The sequence below is a fragment of the Temnothorax curvispinosus genome, unplaced genomic scaffold (assembly GCF_003070985.1).
Source record: "Temnothorax curvispinosus isolate PA1 unplaced genomic scaffold, ASM307098v1 QBEX01010722.1, whole genome shotgun sequence".
Lineage (NCBI taxonomy): Eukaryota > Metazoa > Arthropoda > Insecta > Hymenoptera > Formicidae > Temnothorax > Temnothorax curvispinosus.
In genome coordinates, this window is record NW_020220502.1 from 3793 (window position 1) to 13905 (window position 10113).

The following is a 10113-nucleotide window of genomic DNA, read 5'->3' on the forward strand; positions in this document are numbered from 1 at the left end:
CGGAAGAGATCACGATTATAATGCCGAAATGTAGACTAAATCTTCAGAGGCTTGAAGAGACTGAGAAGTTTTGAGAGCGAGTGCCGCAATGTCGGGGTTTATATAAAAAGATTTAAGGAATAGAAAGGGTGGATTTCGTTGTGGAATGTGTCTAATTTTTGTTTAGAGAATTTCTCGTTGGCGGGATGTTTCTCATTCAAAAGGTGGATTTTTGAGTTTTCGCCTATCCTGGGGAGCTAGATACGGTTATCGATTTTTACGGCTATTCATTGGTGAGTTTTCTCGTAAGGCCCCCACTGTCTTATTGGGGGTGCAACCCATCGATTCTTCCAGTAACTTATCTTATTTTTCGATTATCGCCGATTTCTCTTTTATTAAGCTCTGGGTCCCTTATTTATCTTGCGACCCTGTTTGTGTTAACAAACGATGCATACCCCTCAATCTTAATGGTAGGTTCAATGCAAACAGAAACTTCCGCCACGTATATTTACAGGTTCGTCTTAGGCCTTGTTTTTGTTTGTCAAAAACATCGTACGAGCAATTTTAGAAAACTCGCTCGATGCAATAAAGATCCTTATCAAACTCTGTTTAAGATTAAGGCTTCTTTGGTGCGTCGTGTCGTCGGGTTTATAGTTACGGACCAGACAAAGCTGACGAAAATCCGATTACGTATGCCCCGTCTGTCGATAATTCATCTGGAAGGTCGCTTTTAGTCGCCTAAGCAAATAGGTAGTTTGATTATAAAAAAAAAGGAATGTGAAGAGATCGAAGCTCACTCGCCGATCGATAACCGTCCGTGCTCAGTTTACTTATCCTAATCTTAAAGGCTATCTTAGGCGCATAGGAATTCCCGTAAAAAGTGAAATCGTGGAGTTTGTAGGACGTAACAATATATTACATTTACGAATGTTAGTTACTTGGCATCGTGGTATAGTCGGCGCGTGCTAAGCAGTTACGTCACAGCTCAAGAGAGAAGGAGACAGCAGATCGTATGTCTGCCCTTCTCTCTCCGCTCGAAGCTTGCCGAGTGCCGAGCGTACACGGAGAGAGGAGGGGCTTGCACGACCAGCATATCCTCTCCATCTGAGTAGTTTGGACGCAAACCATAGCACTGATACGAACCCATGTATCGTTACCAAGCGTAACGACGTAGTTGACGTCCACCTTCTCAGAGGGCTACGGAAGCGCCTATACGCCATAACGTTGGTACCTCGTGTTATAAGAAGTTTTTGTCCTAAGGAACGGCACTGTGTATTCCAGGAGGAACGGAACCCTGGGTGCCGTTCCTTTTCGAGATTAAGGTAAATATTGTTAAATTACATTTTGAGTAGATCTTTACATTTTTTGATGGATAAATTTGTTAATCCAACAAAGATCTTGAAATTTAAAAATTTTAGGGTAATTAATTGAATTAAATACAAAGTTTTTTAAAGTTAAAGTTAACTTTTTAGGTTAACATAAAAATACAAAACAAGCTCGTGTATATAAACAATAAAGGAGGGTATCGGCCAATAACGAGCGAAAACAAATTAGTTAGAATTATCGATTTTTTCAAATGTATTGTCAACAATGTTGAAGGGACGTTTCGGCACACCGTGCCTTCTTCAGCCTCATAATATCTACAAAATCAATTGTAACAATTGTGATGCCTCTTATGTGGGGCAAACCAAAAGGCAATTAAAAACAAGAATTAATGAACACAGAACCAACTTTAAATTAGATCCATCAAAGCATTCGGCCATAACGGAACATATGCAAAATCTCAACCATAGTTTCAATTGGAACAATCCTGTAATATTAGATTTTGAGACAAATTATCATAAAAGGCTGATTTCCGAAATGATTCACATAAAGGAACAAAAAAACGGCATTAATTCCAACAAAGATACTGAATTACTTGATGGGTCATATTTTAGTATCTTAAGCGAACTTAGTAACAATTTATAGGGACTTATTTTTCGTATAGACCGACAGTCTTTATTGTTGGTTGACTGTGTCACGACGTTGTTGCCCAGTCGCACTGAGGATTCGAATCAGTACGGTACTTAAAAATAGCTCTCGATGTTTCCACAATTTAGTACGTAGAATCGTTAACTTTTGTTACTATTTTACTTTTTGACAAATAACATAATTCACTTCATTACATTACAGTTCACACGCGTTCTAATTTTATATATTTGACTCCTATTGTGACGAACTGGCTTCACTGACTGACACGATTGATTCCCATTGTCCACTGAGGAAGTAATCATGGATCCTGTTCGATTTAAAATGAAGATTTTCAAACAAATGCACACCGAGACAACTCAGGCTGTCAACAGCATTGAGATTCACTGGTTAAATCCATACGTAGTTATAAATTTCGTGCGACTTCATAATATCTAAGGTATTTTTTTGATTGTAAAAATAGTCTGAAGCGTATATTTTAATGTATATTATGAGGCTGAAGAAGGCACGGTGTGCCGAAACGTCCCTTCAACATTGTTGACAATACATTTGAAAAAATCGATAATTCTAACTAATTTGTTTTCGCTCGTTATTGGCCGATACCCTCCTTTATTTTTTAGGTTAAAACGAAATTGTACACAATATATCCCAGGTAGAATAGAAAGTCATAAAATATCAAAGTGACCTCAAATGATGTCCAAAAAATGATTAAATTATGATAAAAGGTGAATTTTGTAGTCATATTCTCATCATTTTGACGTCACTTTGACATTATCATGACTTTCTGTTCTACTTAGGATAATCCTTTCTTTTTTGTATTTTAATGTATTAGAAATAGTTGTACATAAAATTATTCTGACTTATTGCTATTTTAAAATAATGAAATGTATACTGAAAATTACTGTAATTTAAATATCAACTTAATTATAACGTGTTTATTATTATTTCTATAGATGGATTCTGTACAATCAAGGAAAATTAAAATTAGATACGGTGAGAAATGTATGAATATATATGTGACAAATAATACTTTGAAGAAAAGTGTCTTAAAAGATTATTTTTCTGACGGTGGGACTTTGACATATCAAATTGATGGGGAGACATATCTATTAGACACGGAAGCTCAATCCATCTACGTAAATGCAAATGTGGACATTTATGATTTCAACGTTCCAAAAGGTTTGTATAACATTATCTTACATCATATACTTTATACTATACTCATAATTATTGTAAAGAAATGTTATTTTGAATAATATATAGCTATATAACTTGGCTACAGTTTTCAAAAAATAATCAATATTTTTCTAGATGTACCTGTTTCACAGCTCAATGGAAAAAAACGTAAACGTTTTCACGATATTCTTGAAACGTTATATTCAGAAAAAAAATCAGATTGTGTTAAAGAGAAGGTATTTAAATTTTATCATATGTATTCTATTTAGTTGTATATTTGTACAAGGAAGCTAATTGTCTATTTTCTTTGATATTTTTACAGATGAATCAAATAAATCTTTTTCGTTTTGAAAAAATTAAAAAGTATTTTTATAAGAACTATTGTTATGAAACAATTCTTCAGAAATTAAATAAAAAGCATAATGTTACAATTTCGATGCGTACTTTATCAAGAATCTTAGCTCAAAATAGGTTGAAACGAAAAAATATAAATGAGAATCCAATCGAGGAAATAGTTCTTGCTATTATACTGGAATTAGAAGGAAGTGGGTGTAATTTGGGATATAAGTCAATGTGTCAAAGGTTGAAGAAAGTTTATAAACTGAAAGTTAAACAAAAAACTGTTATGAAATTGTTAAAAATAATTGATCCTGAAGGAGTTGAAGCTCGGAGCCGGTACAAATTAAAAAGAAGAATATATTCGGTTCCAGGTCCAAATTATCTTTACCATGCAGATGGGTACGATAAACTTAAAAGGTTTGGTTTTGCTATCTATGGATTTATAGATGGCTTTTCCAGAAAAGTATTATCACTGAATGTTTCAATGTCAAATAATTGCCCTGAAATTATCGCTTATTATTATTTACAACTTATAATAAAAAAACATGGATTTCTACCAACTATCATTCGAACAGACAACGGAACAGAAGTTTCACATATGGAAAGTCTTCACATTGCTTTACAGTATCATCACACAGATGAACATGCAGGTGAGAAGAGTTTTTTAAAAGGAAAAAGTACGCACAACCAGCGAATTGAATCTTATTGGCGTCAATTTCGGCAACACATGGGTGACTTCTATCTTAATTTATTTAAAAAAATGGAATATGAAAATTTTATTAAGATAATCAATCCATTACACATTGACTGTTTACGTTATTGTTTTTGTTCGGGCGTGCAATAAACGCGCCGAACGAATCGCCGAATCCGTTCCGCGAGAACGCGAGATAATTACGAATGGCTTCGTTCAGCCCTTTAACTATGAGACGACCGGGGTTTTAGTTGAACGCGGACTCGATCGCTTGTTAGGAAGTTGAGTGGAAGGCCCAAAAGACAGCAATTGACTTATCATATATACAAACTTTATTTGATATAATAACAAAACTGACAAAATGCGAGATATACAGACAAATTAGTGCGAATGCACTCGGCGCGCTGTGACTTGTAGTGTTTGAAGCGCGGTGTTACATAAAGAGTGATTCTACCGAAACGCGGTTTTCTCCTACTCTATACTCCTTCGGCGCGGTCCGTTATGTTGCATTTGCACGCGGGCGGAAACGCGATCGGTATGTGCGAATGCCCGGGGCGATGGCTACGAAAACCCTCGTTACGAGGCTGAGTACGCTCGACCTCGCTGAACCATGGCCGTCGGGAGTAAGTTGGATGGAGTTTGGGAACACTCTGAGAACCCTCAGTAGAGGCTCGGAACACCGGACCTCGTTTTGCGTGTACCCTGGGATATTGGATGGGGTAGGCTTCGTCGAAGGCAGCAGAGAGCCGGAGCTAAGACGAAGTGCCGGCTCCTGTCGGAGCGCCGACTTAAATACCCCGGCGCGGCGGGTTCGTTGGAAGGGAGGCCGGCTGTCGGGCGAGCCGCGTGGGGATGCTGACGCGCGCTTGCCTTCGGCGCGGATCGGCTCCTTCCGGCGGTTCCGAACTTATCGATAATTTTGCGTGAGAAGCAGACGAAAAGTATATCGCAGTACATATAACGGACGGATACAATTTTTACATTAATAAATTGGGGGAATCCCCAACACTTACCCTGGGTCTTCATGCACTGGACGAGATTTATTCCTTATGAGATTTATTACGAAAACAGTAGTATTTCAAAATATATAATAATTAGTAAAAATTTTCCTTCGAGGCTTTCAAGTGCTCGCAGATGCTCCGAAAACACTTTTGGAGTAATGGGAGCCCGTTTCCAGATATTTCGAAGTCCAATGAGATACGACCCCCACTGTGCAAAGGAGATCATTCTTGCATGCTGTTGCTTACACAATATGCTGCGGTCTCAAGTCGTCGGGCGAGCAATGTACACTCCACCTACCTTCCTCGATGAAGAGGATGTATTTGGAGGCGAAATAAGGTTTGGAGATTGGCACAATGAGCCAATACAAGGCATTGTAAACTTTGTTCATCAGGGCGGGAACAGACATTCCAATTCTGCCCTGCAATTGAGAGACATGTGGTGTGCATATTTTAATACAGTGGGAGCTGTACCATGGCAAATGAAAATGGTTAATTTCTAATGGCATAAATATAGACATAGATGTATGCATAAAAATAAACTAATTATTAAAATTGTAAAAACTTGGGTAAACTTGTGGTGATATTATTAATGTAGACCTGTATAGATAAAGTGATAATATGAAGGTATGTGATGGTTATATCCACTGAACTAAATAAAAGTTTAAGTTCTATAATAAGCATTTTTATTACAATATACCAACTTCAAATTAGACAATTAATTAATAACATTAATTAAAATTAATTACAATAATTACTAAATAATTAAAATTAGTTATAGGAAACAAATACAACTAAAACTACTTTTTATACAACTAAAACTAGTGGCGCAAAATGTAAATCATAAAGCCATTCTTAAAAAAATAAATCAAGTTCTGATTATCCGTACAACTAATGCTGCCATTTACAGTCGGCATACAACAAGTTTGTGAGTGTTCTTTTCTTTACATTATAAAAATCCATAACATGGATACTAGTCACAGCAAGTCAGGTAAATTCTTTGGCACCATTTTTGGCTAAAATAATGGACATAATTAAATTGCACATTCTTAGCTTAACAATCAATATTGTTGCGGCACTGCGCCTTCGCGCTGAGACACCCGTTGCTTCGCTCGCGAGTAGCTTCAAGCCGAAGCGCGTTCCCTGACGACGGAATGTATTGATCGGCGAATCAATTGTCAACTGTCAGATTTTGTCTGGAGTTGCTGGACTGTTCGGACGTGTGTCCGCACTCTTCTGTATCGAGATAATAAACGTTGAGATTGTTTGTTTCCTTAAAACCGCGGTGTCTCTTTTATTTCCGCGAGCTTCGGGAGTGCGAGTGCGCGAGTGCGAGCGAGTGCTAGTGCGACGCGATGAGCGCAACAATATTTTTGGTCATAACTCATGACTGAAATAAAAATACCATTTTATAATAATACTAATACTAATTATAACAAAGAATAAAATTATGTGAACTTAATTTGGCAACCTTTTTGCCACGTACATTCAATGTTTGGAGGGGAAAAAACATGATTTAATATCTAGTAAGAACTATCAAAATCTCATTTTCACATTGTTTTCTTTTTTCTTTTTCCAAACTTCGAATGCGAGTTGCAACGAGGTAGCCAAATATGTCTGCATTATCTTCTTGAGGAAGAGTAAGAGGCAGTGGCTGATTGGCTTTTTGCATTAGATTTATTGTTTTTTCCATGATGGCAGTTGATTTATAACGTTTGGTTCCCCTGTTTTCGTACAAATTGTTGCAAAGGGCAGATGCTGGGCGGGGAGAAAGGAGAAGCACAGGTAAAGTCAAAGGCCAAGAACTGTTGGCGCTTGCCGCACTTGGAAGGCTTATTGAGGAAGTACAAGACGAATTGGTGGTCGGAGAATTTGTTGTAGCACCTTCACATACAGGTTACAGATCATTGTTTGGATCATCAGGAATTTTCGAAAACATCTGGAAGTAGAAAATAAAAATTACATTTATACATGTGTAAATTGTTTACTAAATTACTGACTTCCAAATCATTCACCTGCAGGTTTTTATCATAATAAGTAGGTAGCACCAGTTCTGTATTCATGGCTGTTTAACTTTGGATTACTGGCAAATTTGACAAAGATTCGGCCTGAACACAGGCTTTTTCGAGGAAGAAAAGCTTTTTGTACAAGTGCCACTTGAGCACATAAATGCCGTCCCCGTCCGTCCCACTGCACTTGTTTTTAGATTCCCTGACCTTCTCATGGTTACTAATAAAAGTCTGTTTAATATTTTTCATCTATTTGCAACAGAATCGCCTGCAAACGCACAACCACAATTAAGAAATTTCAATGCAAAACAGAGTTCATGATAATGCAAAGTCCTAAATGTACCGGTTGTTACTTATTTATAATGGGCAGAAATGCTGCATTGCAATTGCATTATTATTTAGTGTGAATAGTATTCATAATTTGACATTGCAACCGCACGCGCCGGGTCTACCAACCGCCATTGGCATTGATGGCGGTGCCGCGCGGAGCGGCGACGAACTAGCAGGATGAGCCCAGCGGCAAGTTCCGGAGCCCACCCACCGGGGAGGAGACCTTCGGGGACGAGGGGGACATCCCCGACTAAGCCTAAGTTGCGCAAGCGTTCCGAGGACGGAAGAGGGACACAAGTTATTTTCAGGTCATGCTGTAGTTATTTCCTCTCCGATTTATTAGAGTCATCGATTTTACCCGTCCGGCGCCATTAATGTTAAGACATGCGACAGCGGTCGTCGAGCAACGGCTCGTATAGTTGGTAAGACGTTCCTTTCCAATCCACAATTCTAGCTTCTCTTCGGCACGACGATGCCCGGCCTGACCAGGAGTGAAGATACGTTATTTCCGAACATGTGCGTGGATTGCGGTAACGCACAAGTGGGTTGGACGGTCGAGTTCCGCGCCATCTTCAAAGCGCGGGCACTTAGTGCACGTACCGCGCGTGCTACGCGAGTAAGAGTCGAACTGCCGACTCCCGGGATCCCCAAAAGGGGAATCCACGAAAAACCAGTACGATCCGATTACGCAAACACGGGGTTTGCCGGACAACCTACGAAAACGCGAACGGGACGCTGTAGCGCCAAACGGCGGAAGCTGCACCCAGAGGGAGGCCTAACCGACCCCTGGAGCCAATCGCGAGCGCGATCCGAACGCGCAAACCCCAGGTTTGCCGGACAACTAGCAAAAACGCGAACGGGGCACCGTAGCGCCACACGGGGTAAGCTGCTTTCAGTGGGAGGCTTAACCGACCCCTAGAACCAATCGCGAACGCGATCCGAGCGCGCAAACATCCGGTTTGCCGGACAATTGGCGAAATCGCGAACCGAGCGTCGGAGCGGAAAAGGACCGAAGCTTTGTACTCAGGGGGGTTAGTCAGACCCCAGGAATCGATCGCGAGCGCGATCCGAACGCGCAAACATAGGGTTTGCCGGACAACTTACGAAATCGCGAACCGAGCGTCGGAACGGAAAGAGGCCGAAACTGCGTACTCAGGGAAGGTAGATAGGGCCCAGGAATCGATTACGAGCGAAATCCGCTCATCCAGACACACGGTTCGCCGGACAATTTGCGAACTTCCGAACCAAGGGTCGTAGCGGAAAAAAGTTCAAACTGCGTCCTCGGGGATACCTAGTACACCCGAGGAACGAATCGCGGTCGAGATCCGACCATCCGAACGGCGGGTTGCCCGGACAGTCCGGGTAACTGATCATCCTAGACGTCGGCTACAGGAAGTCGGGCCGGAATACGGCTAGTGGGGACCGGGGGAATAGGCAGCAGAGTCGCCGCCATCGGCAGACACCTAGAAAGCGACCTGGACGTCTTCTCCAGAAAGTCGACCCGGAATCGGCATTAGGGACGTAGGAGAGGCCGTGCGCACGGGTCGGCGCCCTCAAAAATCCATTATTTAAAGGGTTGAAAAACCGCTACCCGGGAGCTGATTAAGCGTGTCGTAAATAGTGTACTGGCGGCGGAAATTTTCATCGGGAACATCTGGCGCACACCTGGCGAGCCGAAACTCGTAAGCAGCTATTGTAACAGCGTAGAATGGAAAATTACCGCGAGGAGAAAGCGGCCGAGACCCCATGGTGGGGGTAAAACTTCGGAGGTAGGGAGCCCGAGAGAGGAATATTCCTCGGGGCAGTCTCTCGTGGGCGCTCGAACGGTAGCTATCTTCTCGCGCGTATGTCCCGCCGTATCGTAGTTAATATCGCGAACGCGAAACGGAATACGATTTGTAAGCCTACCGCAGTGTCCGAAACAAACGGGAACGCCCGCTAACAGCGTTACGTGACGCCGATACGAAAAGCGTACGGGTTTTCGCGTACCTGAATCGTGAAATCGCACTTTGCGAGACGTGCGACCGCCATCTTGTGCGGCAATCAGTAATTGTGAACCACCATCATTGTGAAACGATAGTTAACAATAAAAGCAATAATTATTTGCAAAAAAATATACAAAAATATCAGTTACTTACCTTCAACTTACCTGAACAAGCGGCTGTCCGGCCATCTTGGTGTTAGCGTTGACCGAGCTTCAAGGTCATCATAGATTCTGCTTCGGAGGAGGCCATAGATGAGGAAACCGTGGCGGAAACTGCAAAGAAACGGCATTAGTTATAGTTACGCGGACAGTTCTTATACTTACCTGTCCGGCCAGCTCTCAGACGCGGTGATCCTGGACATCGGTGAGCAGCGGTGATCCATGACATCGGCGATGGTGATGAGGAATCCGTAGACGAAACCTGAAAATAAAAGAGAATTAGTAGCGTTGACTTACTTTAATGTTGGGACTTACCCGATCAAGCGGTTGTCCGGCCATCTTGGTTCCACGGATGAGGCAGGTGAATGATAGATAGCGGAGGCGATAGGTAGAGCATCCCAGAGCAGGCAGCTGTGGCGGGAATCTAAAAAGTGAAAGGGTTAAGGAGATATACGTATATACATACCTGATCAAGCGGCT

General features: G+C 41.3%; 1 long non-coding RNA gene across 1 annotated transcript; it reads left to right on the top strand.

The window, feature by feature from the left end:
* The first annotated feature begins 1030 nt into the window (after positions 1-1030).
* On the top strand, positions 1031-3331 carry LOC112460686. Its single transcript, XR_003041466.1, has 3 exons — positions 1031-1301; positions 2901-3126; positions 3259-3331. It is a non-coding gene; the product is annotated as an uncharacterized LOC112460686 (long non-coding RNA).
* The last annotated feature ends 6782 nt before the right edge of the window (positions 3332-10113 follow it).